Raw genomic sequence first — 18,129 nt, forward strand, 5'->3', positions numbered from 1 at the left:
ACACTTTATGAATTCTTCGAGCATATGTATTATTCACTCTTAAATTATTTCTAAGGGACTTCTGTGCTCCGTTGTCGCAGAATTATACATACCGTTAAAAGGTTACATTGATTTAGAGAAAGGGTACTTTACTATACCCTGAACAGGGTATATTAAGTTTGTCATGAAGTTTGTAACACCCAGAAGGAAGCGTCGGAGACCCTATAAATTATACATATAAATGATCAGTATGTTGAGATGAGTCGATTTAGCCATGTCCGTCTGTCTGTCTGTCCGTCTGTTCGTCTGAATATATACGAACTAGTCCCTCAGTTTTTAAGAACGGCCGATATCGGACCACTATAACATACAGCTGCTATACAAACTGAACGATCGAAATCAAGTTCTTGTATGGGAAACTTTCATATTTGACAATGCATCTTCATAAAAGTTGGCACAGGTTATTTTCTAAGATAATTATGTAATACTAGCTGACCCCGCAGCCGTTGCCCTGCGTGAAATTATGTGTTTTGAAATGAAAAAAAGTTGAAATTATATTCTGACGAAAATGATTTATTTACGATTTTTCTACATTTTTTTTATGTAGCGCAGCTTAATAAACATAATTTTTTTGATTTCTGTTCTGGTGCGTAAATATACAAAGAAGATGGGTTTCCAACTCGTCAACACGCCACATATATCTGGCCGTGTGAAAAACATAGCATTTCCCGATTTCCTTGTGTCCTGTTGATTGTCAACGCAAGGGCAATTTTCCCTGGAAATTGAATACGTTTGAAATGAAATGGTTGTCCCTTGTATTCGATAAGTACGTCATAATCATTCGGGTTCCATTACACAGTTTCGGCGCATGAAGATTGTGAAACATAATAATGACAGTTCCAACTTTAAGACGCAAATGATGCTGGGGCAGGCTTGGTATGGTATTTGGAAATTCCACTGGATAATTTACTTATATGAGCGCAAACCTCCCGGAACTTGACTTTGAATCTTCCAGTTTAAATCACTAACATCGGTAATTTTGGCAGCTAAAATTGCTCGTGCACTCAAGCTATCGCAGTTACGATAATTTGGCCAATGTTCGGATAAACATTCGTGATGAGTTCATCTTCCGTTGAAGTGAATTGACAAAAGGGAGGTGAAATTGATATCAAACCACTGGAAGTATCAACCGAAGTTTGCCCATTTCCAATTCTAAGCGAATACAATGTAAAATGTCGTCGGCATTGTCATTTTTTCGTATCCCATAATTAACGCGAATTTAAAGGCTGATATGTCGAAATGATCTTCGCGAAAAGAATGCGAACTTCAGTGGCATGCGAAGTACCATCGCATTGTCCTTCGTCTGTTTCCAGTGATTATCATGTTCCAGCAAATGCTACTGCTGGCATGCTTCTCAAAATGTTGCACACACTGTACCATTTACAATACGCGCTGACTTAAGTGAAGTTGAACCGCGAGACGCAAAACAGTCGGAAAACTTTCATGAATTGCAAAAGTAAATATCCTACAAAGCGCTTTATTGCAGTTCACATATCGACCCATTTGATACTGCTGATCTCATATCGTTCAAGGCCAATAACCGCTATGTTGCTTTCTTTGGTGACGTACTTGCAAACGTATTTGATCGATTACACCAATCTGCAATATTCAACATTGACATTAGTTTTGAGTGTGAATTAAACAAAAGGGGCGAATATGGTACGACCCATGTGTTGTCAACTTCGATGTGTTGTTAACGTCGATATTCACGCCTCTAAATGCTAAATGTTCTGCCATTGTCGTCTGGTGAGTGACGCCGATACAGTTAATATCCATCATTTCCCATTCCCGTTTCCGAAAGAAAAGCACATGAGTAGTGTTTCGTGCATTTATTGTCAAACATACAAACCAAAGTGGGATTGTAAGGTTCGCAAGGTGATCTGGTGTAATCACCATCCGCATCCAAAGAAGAATGTGTGCGTGCGGCAAACCTCTTTTTTGCTACTCAACAGAACACATTCAGCATCTAACAGCACCATACTATATACCATAGGTTGCTTCAAGATAAAGACCAACAAACATCGCAGCTATTGTTTAAAAAGTCGTGCTGTGATATCGTTACGATCGCTAGCTGATTGACCGCGATCCATAATTCCGCACGGCATGTCATCGCATTTTTGGGAGTACTTCTTGCCTTTTTTGGGCTGCCATACGTTGATGGCAAAAAGAACGCCGACCAATATTAGCGCCACCTCTTCGTGGCTTCGTAACAAATTTCAATCTGTAATTGATCACATCGTCTCAAACATACATAAAGTTTTCACATTGAATAATTTTCAATAATTTTCCTTTGATAGCTGGAATAAAAAGCAAGCGACCGCAATTGAACGATTCAAATAATTTACAAATCAAAATATTGAAAAACAAAAGAAACAAAAATTGAAAAAAATGTGTATGGAAAATGTTACTTTTTGGAATTGTCCAATTTTCCGACTTCTTCTCATGAAAAGTATAAGGTATTTTGTTTCCAAACCTTTCCCGATCCAAAACAAACAACCTTTAAAAATTTCATTAAGATTGGTTCAACCGTTCTCTTAGTGTTACTAACAAACAAACATTCATATTTATTGTAACGTTTGTATGGGGAAAAGAAAAGGGCTGTTTTTAGGGGTTTTCCGGAAACTATTCGAATTTTTCTCGCCGTAAAAAGCATCCTTGAACGTCAACAAACATTTAAGAAAAAGAATTGGCCAAATTGGCCCAGGCGTTATTGAGTTATGCGCGTACATACATTTTTGGTATTCATTTTTATTTATATAGATATGAAGAGTACATGCTGAACGATCGGAATCAAGTTCTTGTATGGAAAACTTTTGCATTTGACAAGATCTATTCAAGAAATTTGGTATGAGTTATTGTTTATAGAAATAATGTAATATCGAAAGAAACTGTTCAAATCGGTTATTTATACATACATACAAACCGAACGATCGGAATCAAGGGCTTTTATGGAAAACTTTCGCATTTGATGTGGTATCTTCACGAAATTTGACACGGATTACTGCTTAAGGTAATAACATAATCTCCGAAAAAATTGTTCAGATCGGATTACTATAGCATATAGCTTCCATACAAACTGGACACATAGTTACTAAAAGAAATGCACCTGTGAAGGGTATATTAGCTTCGGTGCAGCCGAAGTTAACTTTTTTTCTTGTTTTTAGATAAATAACATTATTTTTAAACCCACATTCAATGATGATAAACAAATTTTCTCATCAAAACATCCTTCTTATTTAATGTAAAATGTTTTATAAGGATCTTTCTTTTGAAGAAAACCCTCTGGAAAAAACCTTTGTTTTTGGAATAAAACAACAAAACTTACTACTTCATAACACTAAAAAGGTGTAAGAAATCCAATTTAGATAGGATATAGATAGTCAACTTCATTAGGAATATGACAATTGTATTTGAACATGTGAAAAACATAAAGCAGGCGGATGGAATTGATCCGAGGAATAGTTTCGGAGATACAGCCTTGAGAACTTGTGCGCTCGAGGCTAAGTGCGCCGTTTTAACACGTTTTTGACGAAACTTTGTTTTTGAATTCGCTTGGTAAGGTCTTTAAGATACAAGTTTTAAAGGCAAAACATAGAAAACTGTAAAGCAGAAAATTTCATACCTGAAGTGGCTTCTTAGAGATGTCAAAGAAACTAGTTTTGAGAGTATCAAGCGAGAAAATATGATTTAAGCTCTAGAAGACTTTCTGTTAACACATCTTTTTAATAATTTTATACTCAAAGGTACCTTTCATCCGTTCTTTCTTTTTTAAAAAGGATCAGAGGAGTATCTATAGATCGCTCTTTGGCTGACCGTTCATCCGGGAAGGTAAAATTTCCTTGAATTTTTTTTCCCATCTATGTTTTTTTGGTATAACGAGTTTTTGTTTTGAATTTAAGACTTTAACGTTTTGTGAACTTTAATTCACTTATTCCTACACCATTATTGACATGTTGCCGAAGTAGAAAAATAAATGCTTGATGCTCATACTTGTATATCAGTTTTTGCAATCCATTGACTACATGTTAATTAATATATATACATATAGTATATTTTGTGTGAACAACAAACAACCCCTTCTATTAATAGCTCTTTTCAAACAATAAGCACACGCATTCAGTCATAAACTTTCATGCGATGAGTATCTTGGAATATCGCACATATGCACTTGCTATTATAAAAATGCAACTAAATTCGTGGAAAACTTCACTATTTCCCCTCCAATTCTAACTCCATTCCCCCTCATAGTTTGTACTTCTCTACACAATTCCTTCGATATGAACCTTGCCTTGTTGTACCATCGATATTGGCCTTCTTATTGGTAGACTCCACTTCTTCCATTATTTCCTTCAATATTTTCTGTCCTTTGCACCAGATTTTATATCTAAGAGTACCCTTTCTTATGTATATGTGTTGAAGTGTGTGTAAGTAAGCTATGATATGTTGTAACAACAAAAATTGTTAATATTAGTCGCTTTTAAAATTTGCTGTGATTCAATCCTAATAAATGTGAAAAGCGATATGTAAACAAGTAAGGAAGGGCTAAGTTCGGGTGTCACCGAACATTTTATACTCTCGCATGGTAAAGTGATAATCGAGATTTAATTATACGTCATTTATATATTTTTCAAATACCGTATTTTTGTAAAGTTTTATTCCGCTATCATCATTGGTTCCTAATGTATACATATATTATACAGAGAAGGCATCAGATGGAATTCGAAATAGCGTTATATTGGAAGAAGGCGTGGTTGTGAACCGATTTCACCCATATTTCGTACGTGTTATCAGGGTGTTAAGAAAATATTATATACCAAATTTCATTGAAATCGGTCTAGTAGTTCCTGAGATATGGTTTTTGGTCCATAAGTGGGCGAGGCCACGCCCATTTTCAATTTTTAAAAAGCCTGGGTGCAGCTTTCTTCTGCCATTTCTTCCGTAAAATTTAGTGTTTCTGACGTTTTTGTTAGTCGGTTAACGGACTTTTAGTGATTTTCAACATAACCTTTGTATGGGAGGTGGGCGTGGTTATTATCCGATTTCTTCCATTTTTGAACTGTATATAGAGATGCCTGAAGAAAACGACTCTGTAGAGTATGGTTGACATAGCTATAGTAGTTTCTGAGATATGTACAAAAAACTTAGTAGGGGGCGGGGCCACGCCCACTTTTCCAAAACAATTGCGTCCAAATATGCCCCTCCCTAATGCGATCCTTTGTGCCAAATTTCACTTTAATATCTTTATTTATGGCTTAGTTATGACACTTTATAAGTTTTCGGTTTCCGCCATTTTGTGGGCGTGGCAGTTGGCCGATTTTGCCCATCTTCGAACTTAACCTTCTTATGGAGCCAAGGAATACGTGTACCAAGTTTCATCAAGATATCTCAATTTTTACTCAAGTTACAGCTTGCACGGACGGACGGACAGACGGACGGACAGACGGACGGACAGACAGACATCCGGATTTCGACTCTACTCGTCGCCCTGATCACTTTGGTATATATAACCCTATATCTGACTCTTTTATCGGGTGATTTTTTTGAGGTTAGGATTTTCATGCATTAGTATTTGACAGATCACGTGGGATTTCAGACATGGTGTCAAAGAGAAAGATGCTCAGTATGCTTTGACATTTCATCATGAATAGACTTACTAACGAGCAACGCTTGCAAATCATTGAATTTTATTACCAAAATCAGTGTTCGGTTCGAAATGTGTTTCGCGCTTTACGTCCGATTTATGGTCTACATAATCGACCAAGTGAGCAAACAATTAATGCGATTGTGACCAAGTTTCGCACTCAGTTTACTTTATTGGACATTAAACCAACCACACGAATGCGTACAGTGCGTACAGAAGAGAATATTGCGTCTGTTTCTGAGAGTGTGGCTGAAGACCGTGAAATGTCGATTCGTCGCCGTTCGCAGCAATTGGGTTTGTGTTATTCGACCACATGGAAGATTTTACGCAAAGATCTTGGTGTAAAACCGTATAAAATACAGCTCGTGCAAGAACTGAAGCCGAACGATCTGCCACAACGTCGAATTTTCAGTGAATGGGCCCCAGAAAAGTTGGCAGAAAATCCGCTTTTTATCGACAAATTTTGTTCAGCGATGAGGCTCATTTCTGGTTGAATGGCTACGTAAATAAGCAAAATTGCCGCATTTGGGGTGAAGAGCAACCAGAAGCCGTTCAAGAACTGCCCATGCATCCCGAAAATGCACTGTTTGGTGTGGTTTGTACGCTGGTGGAATCATTGGACCGTATTTTTTCAAAGATGCTGTTGGACGCAACGTTACGGTGAATGGCGATCGCTATCGTTCGATGCTAACAAACTTTTTGTTGCCAAAATGGAAGAACTGAACTTGGTTGACATGTGGTTTCAACAAGATGGCGCTACATGCCACACAGCTCGCGATTCTATGGCCATTTTGAGGGAAAACTTCGGAGAACAATTCATCTCAAGAAATGGACCCGTAAGTTGGCCACCAAGATCATGCGATTTAACGCCTTTAGACTATTTTTTGTGGGGCTACGTCAAGTCTAAAGTCTACAGAAATAAGCCAGCAACTATTCCAGCTTTGAAGACAACATTTCCGAAGAAATTCGGGCTATTCCGGCCGAAATGCTCGAAAAAGTTGCCCAAAATTGGACTTTCCGAATGGACCACCTAAGACGCAGCCGCGGTCAACATTTAAATGAAATTATCTTCAAAAAGTAAATGTCATGAACCAATCTAACGTTTCAAATAAAGAACCGATGAGATTTTGCAAATTTTATGCGTTTTTTTTTTTTAAAAAGTTATCAAGCTCTTAAAAAATCACCCGATAGTTTTAGGACTTACAAACAACCGTTGTGTGAACAAAACTATAATACTCTCCTTAGCAACTTTGTTGCGAGAGTATAAAAACAACTTCATATGCATACCCCGTTATATACATATACATAGAAGCAGAGCTCGTAACATTATTAATGTAATATCATGCCTCCGTTTTACTTATAACACCAACTTGTCGATTATGTTTAGCGCTCTAGGTACTTTTCGGAATTAAGTATAACCTTTGATATAATATAATTACAAATTTATGAGCTTAAGAGTTTAAACTGAGGCTGTTGGATGCAAACAAAGGCGAAGTTAGACCACACACTTTGTTCACCTCAATGGTGCTTAGCCCATTAGCAGCAAGCTTGAGGATGAACAATATTTTTGGCTCATGTGCGGGAACGGTTTTGATTTTTAGCACCTGCATAAAATACACATCATTTTTTTTTCTAATTCAGTAAACTGTTTGCACTTTTTTAGCATAAAGGAGTATAAAGGAATCTCTAACTTGATTTTTATCCTTCGGGTGGATAGATAGGTATATGTTATTGTGGTGCGATATTAATATTTTTTTGGAGATTGCATAATTGCATGCCAAATTTCTTGAAAATATCTAACCAAATGACAAAGCTTTCCATTTAAGCACTTGATTTCGATCGTTCGGCTTATGTGGCAGGTATATGTTCTAGTGGCCCGATATCTGATCGATATCTCAAAAACTGAGGGACTAAATGCATATATACAAGCAGAGGAACATAGCTAAATCGACTTTGCTCATCTTGCTGATCATTTATATATGTACATACATATCACAGTACAACAGCTAATCTGGGGGGTGAGAAATTCTAAGTCAGGGTGATGGTCTAGGTCAGTGTAGTAAAACCCTCAAAGGGTTTGGCGTTCGTATGTGTCAGTTTTTTTTTATGACCTTTTAAATTTTTTCCTTGTCTTGATGTTTTTTTGCTTAGTTGTAACATTTTGGCAAAAACGTAGTTTAACATAACTCGCGAACCACTTGTCCGATTTTTTTTTTCTATATAACCATGCTTAACTGAGTTGAGTAGCTGATGAATTTTCCTATGCTGGAGTCAGTACTACTGATAACCATATTTCGGGACCCGGATCCGGTTATGTCAGCCTTTAATCTTGCGAGGACATGAACCAGATAAGCAGCATTACCTTCTCAATTAAGAAACCGGACATCCCAGGTGCATGCCCTAAACTCGTAATCCTTAATAAATTTTCGTTGGTCGAGGCTGTTGGTTTTTAAGCGAGTCTCAAACGCATTGCACAACCCTGGGGAGGGATGATTCGCCTTTTCTCTCTACCTTGCCTTCAAATGGATGTTTTTTGGCTACCCAGAGAATATTTGGTCGTGAGCTGCTTAAGCCATATGTAAAAGAATCGTTTCTGGCCACTCGCATGTGGATAGAGCTCAGAGAATTTTTCTGAATTGCGTGAGCTTCTGCACATGGCTCCACTCGTTGTATTTACATAAATACTTTGCACTTTTCTGATAGCCGATTTGGCCCTTAAGTAAGCTTCGTTTAATAAGCTGCTTCCAAGCGTTACAGAGCTCGGCACGATGTGACATATTAGGAAGATTGAAAAAATTTACAGAGGCATACTCAAGCAATTGCAACTTTGCTTTTATATGTATGCAAATAGTAGAAAATTACATACTTCCAGAAGCATAAAGTGAGTTCAATGACGTCTGTTCTACCCACCCAGCCACGACGTGATTATAAGTAATTGAGATGAGAATATGGTATAATATATCCCTTGGATTTGTGACACTTGATGCCTTTCCAGTTCATGACATACTTTCGAACTGTAGTTATGATTATGTTAGTTTGCTAGTTCACTTTGTTGTTGCTCATACTTTTTTGGGTAACTGTTTACTGTTCCTAGCAGCCACATATTCTCACGCTTTTATTGATATATTTGCTTAGGTCAATTTCGAGCGTCTTTACAGCACACATATTGTTGAAATGTTTCTTATTTTTTGAAGCATACAAAATATGTGGCGCTAATGTACCTGTCTACAATTTTATACAAAACAAACAATAAATAGAAAGACTTGCATTCAGTAATTAGATTTGTATTCAATCAGAAGCAGCTAAAATTGTTGGATACTTTTTTATGTGAAAATTATCTCACTATAAATGATAAGCTTTTATTTGATTGATGCATAAATAGCGTAATTGCAATGACAGCTATATCTATCGTTTCTACGTCGCTGCACAAATTTTCAAAAAATTTTTATCTGAGCCAAAATTAAAGGTGGGAATAGTTATGAAACGCCGTAACGTAAGAGATGTCTGCAAAGCCGTCTTTAGGGGCTTTGAAGGTATTGCATTTCTATGCAGTCAACACATTGAAAAACGTTTAGCATTAAGCAAGAAGTACCTATCAAAGAAAGATGTTTAAAATTTAGAGCGCGTTGTAGAAAGAGGTTCAGATTATATACTAAATGCTTAGGTATGCATATGCAAATTTCTACATAAATATATTTACACTTGAAGTTTCCAACCGTGCTACCTATAGTCAGTTTAAGCGGATTTTTTAACCGTGATGCGCATAAAAAGACTTTGCTGCTTGACTTGCTTTTAATCATGCGAATAATAAATAAATAAATTCCACAAAGCTAAACGACTGTTGCAGGGTCGAGTGGTATAAAATATGTATATATATAATAGGAAAAAACGTGTTGAAATAAACAGCGTCGAAGAAAAGCAAGAAGACAACAAAGACGTCATTTGAACCTAAGTGACTTTGTGCATAGAAAAAATCCTCAGAACATTTAAAAAGTAACTTTTTATGATCTTGTTTAGGTTATCTCTCGAAGGAAATTTCCATCTACTGGGTATGGTATAACCGTAGACATGTATAAGTATGTACATCGATCACATAACAGGCTACAGTTTCCAAAAACTAAGTTGCAGTAAAAAAAATCGGAATGTTTCCTTTGCCTTCTTTTATCACTCATAGCAAGCCAAACACATCGACAGTGAATCGTCAGAAACTCCTGCGGCTTAGCTCAGAAGTTCCCAAGGATCCGTCTGAAGGCCATTCCTGCGATAGATGAATTGAAGCTGATTTATTTGGGAGTGGAAAATTCCCCTAAAAAGCAGCTTGAAATTATTTATTCTAACTCAATTTAATGAAAGAAAAAGAAATGCATAATAAATATTGCACGCTTTTCGATATCTGTATAAGTTTATCTATAATGATGACAATTCATTTATTGAATGCCATAAACTATTTTTACTACAAATTTTATAACAGAAATAATTCTTTGCATAAATCGAGTGCCCTATTTTATTGTATTTATTTAATATATAAATCGGAATCTTCTGTTAGTGACTACTCTTACCAAAAACTTCAATAGATTTGGTTTATCTCGGTGCACAAATTAGCTTTCCATTAGTGTTCCAATATATCTAATGACATTAAATATACACTAAAGCAAAAAACCACCAGGAAATTGTAATTATATTATATTGGCGCTAAAAACACAAGCCTGCAAGTTTTACAAAGCCTTGAACCCGTTGAGAGATCGTTGAAGATATGCCTCGTTCTGGATAACTTTCGACCTCTGCAACTGATAATATTAAAAAAATGAAGGATATGGTGCTTGAAAATCGTCTAGCAGCGCTAAACGGATGGCGAGGAAGCTCGGCATCTCTCGCTAATCCGTTCGAATGACTTTGTTAGATATTTTGAGTATGAAACGTGTTCTTGCTCGACTTGAACCGATAATGCTGCTAATAGCTTTTTCAATATTCGTGGTTTGATGTATCATTAATCTGTTCCGCCTTGGTTTGGAGGGACAGGCGGTCAACAGAATTCCGGAAGAACATTTCATGGATTTTACGCAATGATAATGCATCGATAAACCACCGTATTCACTAACTTTGGCTCCGTGTGACTTTTTCTTGTTCCGCAAACTGAAATTTCCGTTCCGTGTTATTCAGTCAATCGTTGAAGGAGCTGAAGGCCTTTCCAAAAAATGCATATGGAAAGTGCTTCGAGGACTGGAAAAATCGTTTGCATAACTGTATTACATCTGGTGAGGACTACTTTGAAGGCGACAAAATAAAAATTGATGAATAATTTAATATTTGTCGTTTTATTTACAATACTGCCATAATGGCTGCCAACCATCAGCACTATGTTTTATACACTTACCCGATTCAAAGATTTTAGCTATTGTAATGTTATGTAAACTTCCGCAACATTTAAAGACTATGTTTATTTACAATAAACATAGACTCTCAATCTCTCCGCCGACTCACCCAGTTCACCAACAAAGTTCGTTTTTCCTTAGGAGTACTTTTTTGCTATTTTAATTGGAGTTACACAAAAAAACCGTAGAAACAAATCATCAAAATCCAACCAGTGAGATAACATATAACATTTTCAATTTGTCCAACTTGACAGCTGGGCAACCAGCTACAAAATCCTCATGATTCACATCAACAACAAAAAAAATGTAGTAACAAAAACAATCATATCACAAAAAAGAGATGTAAAACTGGAATTTAAAATCTGGTCGTGTATTTTTCCTGACAATTTGTTCACCGTTTTTTTTTAACACACAGAAAAGAAAAACATAAAAATTGTATTTGTATTTGTTGCTGCTATTTTTATTGTTCAATAGTATTTGATGTTCCTGTTGGAAGCGGAAGTTAGTTGTTCTTACTGTTTCGCACACATTTGCATTTCAGTGATGTTGCTATTGTTATCGCTGACATTTGTTCGTTGAGAAAAATGTTCCCAAGTGAACTCACTTTGAATCGCATACAATCATATGACAATGCTTAAAAGGACAGTTTCATTCACCTGCCACTTAAAACTAATCGAGATAGATATAGATATATATGTAAATATAAATGATCAGGATGATGTGACGAGTTTAATTCCAAGTGACTGTCTCTCCATCCGTATGTCCGTCTGTCTGCCTGGGCAAGCTATGTCTACAGCAGAATTGAGATAACGTATAGGAGTAAGGACCAGTTCGTAGAGGGGGGTAATCAGAGTATTGTTCTGCTTACAAAATACCAACGATAGAATCTAAAATGTCAAAAACAAGCACTTAATGAAGATATAGAACTATAAATTGACACAGAATTTCGTGGTAGAAATGGACATGCCGCAGTAGAAATAGCGTTCTAAAAATATACTTCCACTTTTAGGTGAAAGAACAAACATCTTCATCGATTTCAACCAAATTAAGCATCGAACATTCCCCTGTAACTCATACAACTCAGTAATCGGACAAAAATCAATATTTCTTCCCATACCTAATTGAAAAATGTACTCCATTTAGAAAGTTTGTTGGGGGTTTCTTTGTAATAATACCGAGTTTTCCAGAAGGGAATAATGATCGTAATAATCGTCAAAATGCGCTCGCTATTTGCCGAATCGTCGAAAATTCCGAGAGCACATTTTGTTTACATGACGTTCAGGTGCAAATAAGACAAAGAACCGCTCGAAGTAATAAAAATACTTCTGCAGTTCAGGCACTTCCATCTGAGTGGTGCGATAAATAAACAAAACAGCCTTTTACACAGAAATGTTGGTCAACTCTGGTAAAAACAGCATTTGTACTGGAGTATGTGAAGGCTTGAACAGTAATGGTCCGCTTTTGACAAAATTAGACTCGGGAGAACATACATGGTATGTATATTTACAACTCATTTACACCTCATTTCACGCTCTCGCAATGGGTGTTAATATGTTTTCCTTCTTCCTCTTTACAGCCTTAGACACCGCTTACGCAATTATAGCCCAGTTAACAACAGCGCGCCAGTCGTTTCTTCTTTTCGCAACTTGACGTCAATTGGAAATTCCAAGACAGGACTTTCTCCACCTGGTTTTCCCACAGGAGTTAAGGTCTTCCTTTGCTTTCCCCAGCGGGTACTGCGTCAAATACTTTTAAAGCAGGAATGCTTTCGTCCATACGTACGACATGACGCAGCCAGCGTAGCCGCTGTATCTTAATTCGCTGAACTATGTCAATGCCGTCGTATATCCCATACAGCTCAACGTTTCATCGAATGTGATATCCAGTCCATTTGTGTGGAACGGGCAGAGCATACTTACTTAAATTCTAATCGCTGGGGATGCTTTCGTCCGACGATATTTTACAAAGAAGCTGATGCATGCTACTTATCAGTTCTTCGCGACGTGTCTGAATAGCTCAGCCGGCAATCCATCGACCCCTGCCGCTTTGTTGTTTTTCAGACGGGTATTTGCTATTCGAACTCCTTCAAGGTAGGACAATGGAACGTCTACTCTATCGTCATCGTTTGGGGAATCGGGTTCTCCTTCTCCTGGCGTTATGCTTTCACTACCATTTAACAGGCTGGAGAGGTGTTCCGTCCACAACATTAGTATGCTCTGGGCATCACTCACTAGACCACCTCCGGGGGTTCTACAAGAAAATGCTCCGGTTTTGAAACCTTCTGTTAGACGCCGCATTTTCCTCTCGCATTTCGGCCTCTTTTTTTTTTTTGTCTGCAAAAGCGTCTTGCTTTCCTCTGTAACTCTCGATATCTATCCCATACCGCACGTGTTATGGTCGATTATAATGTTGCAGGAAAAACTCTCTATTAAAACTTAAAAAAATAAACTATACACATTTGCCAATAAAATTTTAATTCCATAGGTTGTTATCAGTCATAACTCATACGCCGTCGAATTTTGGATTCAATATCCAATCGCTTATATCAATATGAAGCTTTGCAACCGAAAATGTTGGACGCTAACTTTTTTCGCCAGTACATTATAACTACAATTTTAGTTTCTCGTAGTTTTTTTGGCCAACTTAAATAGAGCGCAAATATATATGCTGACCGCATTTCACACGCTTCAAATTTATATTCTACTGAATTTTTTACTTATTTTTCATTGGAAGTTTTGTACGTGTTTAATAGTTGAGCACCAATTTAGGCAACAAACGTTTGCACGGTGTACAAAGTTCTGAAATAGCCTTAAGTGTTAGAGGTTGTGGTGCTAGTTTGTTTTACCACAACCGACAAAAATAAAACAAAACTAAACAAACAAACCATATTAATTAAAACAATAGTAGAATAAAATTTTTAATTAATGAACCACTGCCGATAACAATTGAAGGCAATAGTTAACAGCTCATTGCACCATTGCTTATTCCCAAACAAATTTTAATTTCTCACCTACAAATAAAAATAATTGAACAAAATATATGTTTTGCAAGTTGCCAAAATTAAAGCCGGGGAAATACCGTAAGGTGCAAAATGATAAGCTGAAAATCGAAGTACAAGGAATTATATATGGTATACAACTCATACACTGACCGACATATTCGACATTTTGTTTTAAAATTGGTAAAACTTTTACTGAAACGTTTCAATTGATGAAACAGGTTTATGGTTTATGGAAACGAAACGCCAGAGTGCTGAATGGAAGGCATCGGACGAGCCGAAACGCAAAAAATCGCGCATGGAGAAGTCAAAAGTGAAGACAATGCTGATTTGTTTTTATAATTCCAAGGGTATTGTCTACAAAGAATGTGTTCCACCCGGCCAAGACGTTAATGTGGTATTCTACCTTGGAGTTTTGAAGCGACGTGTTCGGCCCGAATATCGCGAAGATAAAAGTTGGTGTAGAGACGTAGAGGCCATTCAAAAGGTTTGAACCGGCATACTGGCGGCTATACCGACCAACGAGCTAAAACACTCGTTCGACATGCTTTTGGATCGTGCAAAAAGGTGTATTGAAGCAGAAGAACAGCAATTTGAATATAAAGTAGTAATTAGGCTGTGTTAGAGCTCAACTTTTGATATGTGAATAAATGTGGTTATTTTAAATATCAGTATCATGTAAAATGTGAATTTTTAATTTCATAATTGAGTGACACTCAATTACGAAATTCCTATTCATTAATTAATTTAATTACATATTATGTTTTAAAAATTTGCTAAAGTCACATCAACATATTAATTATTGAATAACATCGAATTTATCTTATAATCTACAGAGCACCAATCTCAAAAAAGTTCGCTCCCATTAATATGAATCAATGTCATTGCTGAGCCATTCAACTATGTATTTACACCTCGTTATATTAGTGTTAATTGTGTTCAGTTGTCAATCAAATGTATTGGTGTCACGTTTAAATTTGAACAACTAATTGCTGTCATGGAAATACCATAATACGAGCAAGTTGAACTTAGCGTTATTCATTATACTATACGTATTCACTTATTGCCATTCAACACCAGTGACATCAACAATGTACAAAATACATGCATTTAATATTCTAAATATATAAAATTCATTCAACAGTGTGTATGAGGAAAAAAATTTTCAAAATCAAATAGGTAATATGTATTATATTGAGACCGTACAGGTAATAGTTTCACATTTGTGTCGAATAATATTATGACGATTAATTGGGAAAATTCGGACATAGTTATACACAGAATCAAAAGTATATGACAAATAAAGAAAGAGGCTAATGACACAGATTTTGTAGCTATCAAAATTTAACAGACTAACTGCTGGAGCAATATATTGACAAGTAGCGGGAACTAAGCACCTAATAAATATCCATTTACAAACGCAAATTCCAACTGAACAAATTTGTCCCTACGGTCGTTACCTGTTGCAATTTTTAACATTATCGTAAATTTAAGATTATATACGCAAACATTTATTAAATATACAATAAATTATACGCCTGAAACTTTTTTACAGTTTTATTTCCATTTTTCATATTCATACAGGAAACCGAGAGAAACAGAGGGAAAAATCAACTGCAAGATTGGCGCCATTAGATTAATTCTCTACAAGGACCTTCAGACATAGCTATAGCTCAATAGGCGGGGGACAGGTGCACAAATTAGACCACATAACCATACGGTGTATTTGTTAGAGAAGGCTCCAAGTAACACTAAAGGAAGACGGATGGCGTAGGAGCGTGCGACATCCCAGTGAAACTTATAACATCTACACAGTTGGAATCAAAATGTACAATGGAGTGGAAGCAGGAATATATTGCTCGGATCTGGATACAGGCAACTCTTCAAGCTTCCGGATTACTGCAGTATCTTTCAGGTGGAAGTATTTGCAGTTGGGAAAGCGGCCGAGATATATAAAAACGCTGGAAATAACAAATAAGGGATACATATATACTATATGTTGATAGCGAGACAGCACTTAAGGCAATAATATCACATCGCATTACCTCAGAGAATATCCTTAGAAACAGGGAAGCAGTAGATGAAGCGACTCCCGAAAGCGGCTGTATATATACTGGAAACGAAGCAGTTGAAGAGATTGCCAAAAGAGCTATTCGACTGGTTACCGAACAAATACAGGTCATTGTAACAAAATATTTAATGTTAAGCTCAACGGTTAAATCATGAAGTAACTATGTATAATATGTACATATATACATAACATATAAACAGGCAAAATATATTAGCAAATACTAAAAATCTCACCTCTTGTACGTACATTCTTATCACAACCAGAGTACATATTTTAATTATATTCAAGACTAACAAAATTCATTTCTATACTCTCGCAACAATGTTGCTAAGGAGAGTATTATAGTTTTGTTCACATAACGGTTGTAAAAGTCAGATATAGGGTTATGTATACCAAAGTGATCAGGGCGACGAGTAGAGTCGAAATCCGGATGTCTGTCTGTCCGTCCGTCCGTCTGTCCGTCCGTCTGTCCGTCCGTCCGTCCGTGCAAGCTGTAACTTGAGTAAAAATTGAGATATCATGATGAAACTTGGTACACGTATTCCTTGGCTCCATAAGAAGGCTAAGTTCGAAGATGGGCAAAATCGGCCTACTGCCACGCCCACAAAATGGCGGAAACCGAAAACGTATAAAGTGTCATAACTAAGCCATAAATAAAGATATTAAAGTGAAATTTGGCACAATAGATCGCATTAGGGGGGGCTTATTTGTACGCAATTTTTTTGGAAAAGTGGGGGTGGCCCCGCCCCCTACTAAGTTTTTTGTACATATCTCGGAAACTACTATAGCTATGTCAACCAAACTCTACAGAGTCGTTTTCTTCAGCTATTTCCATATACAGTTCAAAAATGGAAGAAATCGGATAATAACCACACCCACCTCCCATACAAAGGTTATGTTCAAAATCACTAAAAGTGCGTTAACCGACTAACAAAAAACGTCAGAAACACTAAATTTTACGGAAGAAGTGGCAGAAGGAAGCTGCACCCAGGCTTTTTTTAAAAATTGAAAATGGGCGTGGCGCCGCCCACTTATGGACCAAGAACCATATCTCAGGAGCTACTAGACCGATTTCAATGAAACTCGGTATATAATATTTTCTTAACACCCTGATGACATGTACGAAATATGGGTGAAATCGGTTTACAACCACGCCTTCTTCCAATATAACGCTATTTTGAATTCCATCTGATGCCTTTTCTGTATAATACGAGTATATACATTAGGAACCAATGATGATAGCGGAATAAAACTTTGAAAAATATGTAAATGACGTATAATGAAATCTCGATTATCACTTTATCATGCGAGAGTATAAAATGTTCGGTGACACCCGAACTTAGCCCTTCCTTACTTGGCGGTATTTGTTTAGAGGCCTGAGAAACATTTTGCAAGCTTGTTTCATTAGATTTGATGTGTGTATTAAATTTGCTCGAGTGAAACACCTCGCTTATTATGCGCTGCACTTACATAGCTGCTCCTAGTGCATGACCTGGTATGTGAGATAACTACAACTACGAACGCAGTAACCAGGGGTCGAATCGTACACAGATCAGCAAACATGCGAAAGAAAAGTTTTTTAAAAAGCTATGAGTTCGGCAATTCAAAAAAAAAAAATTTCATTGAGTTAAAATAATAAAATTCCACCCGCTAATATATAAACGAATAAGTAAACAAAATTTGTAGGAAACGTTTTTATGGAGCATTCAACTACATACAAAATCTTTGAAACGAGATAATTTTTCAAGTAGGTGGAAGCGAGATATGTAGATATTTTTGTATCCGATAATAAGAAAACAACACAAAAGTGTAAGGCGGAGGATTTTTCCGTTGCAGTTAAGAATTTTGCTTGGAGTGATTTTTTTAGAGGTGTCTAAGAACCTATTTTTCAAATATGTTAAGCAAAAACCAAAAAATATATATTGGTTTTTCTTAATCTACCCTAATGTATATTTAGTTGTAATAATGTGTTCGCGAAGTAAGTAAAAAATAAGGAGAAATAGTTAAT

Source organism: Bactrocera tryoni, chromosome 2 (genome assembly GCF_016617805.1).
Source record: "Bactrocera tryoni isolate S06 chromosome 2, CSIRO_BtryS06_freeze2, whole genome shotgun sequence".
In the NCBI taxonomy this organism is placed as follows: Eukaryota; Metazoa; Arthropoda; class Insecta; order Diptera; family Tephritidae; genus Bactrocera; species Bactrocera tryoni.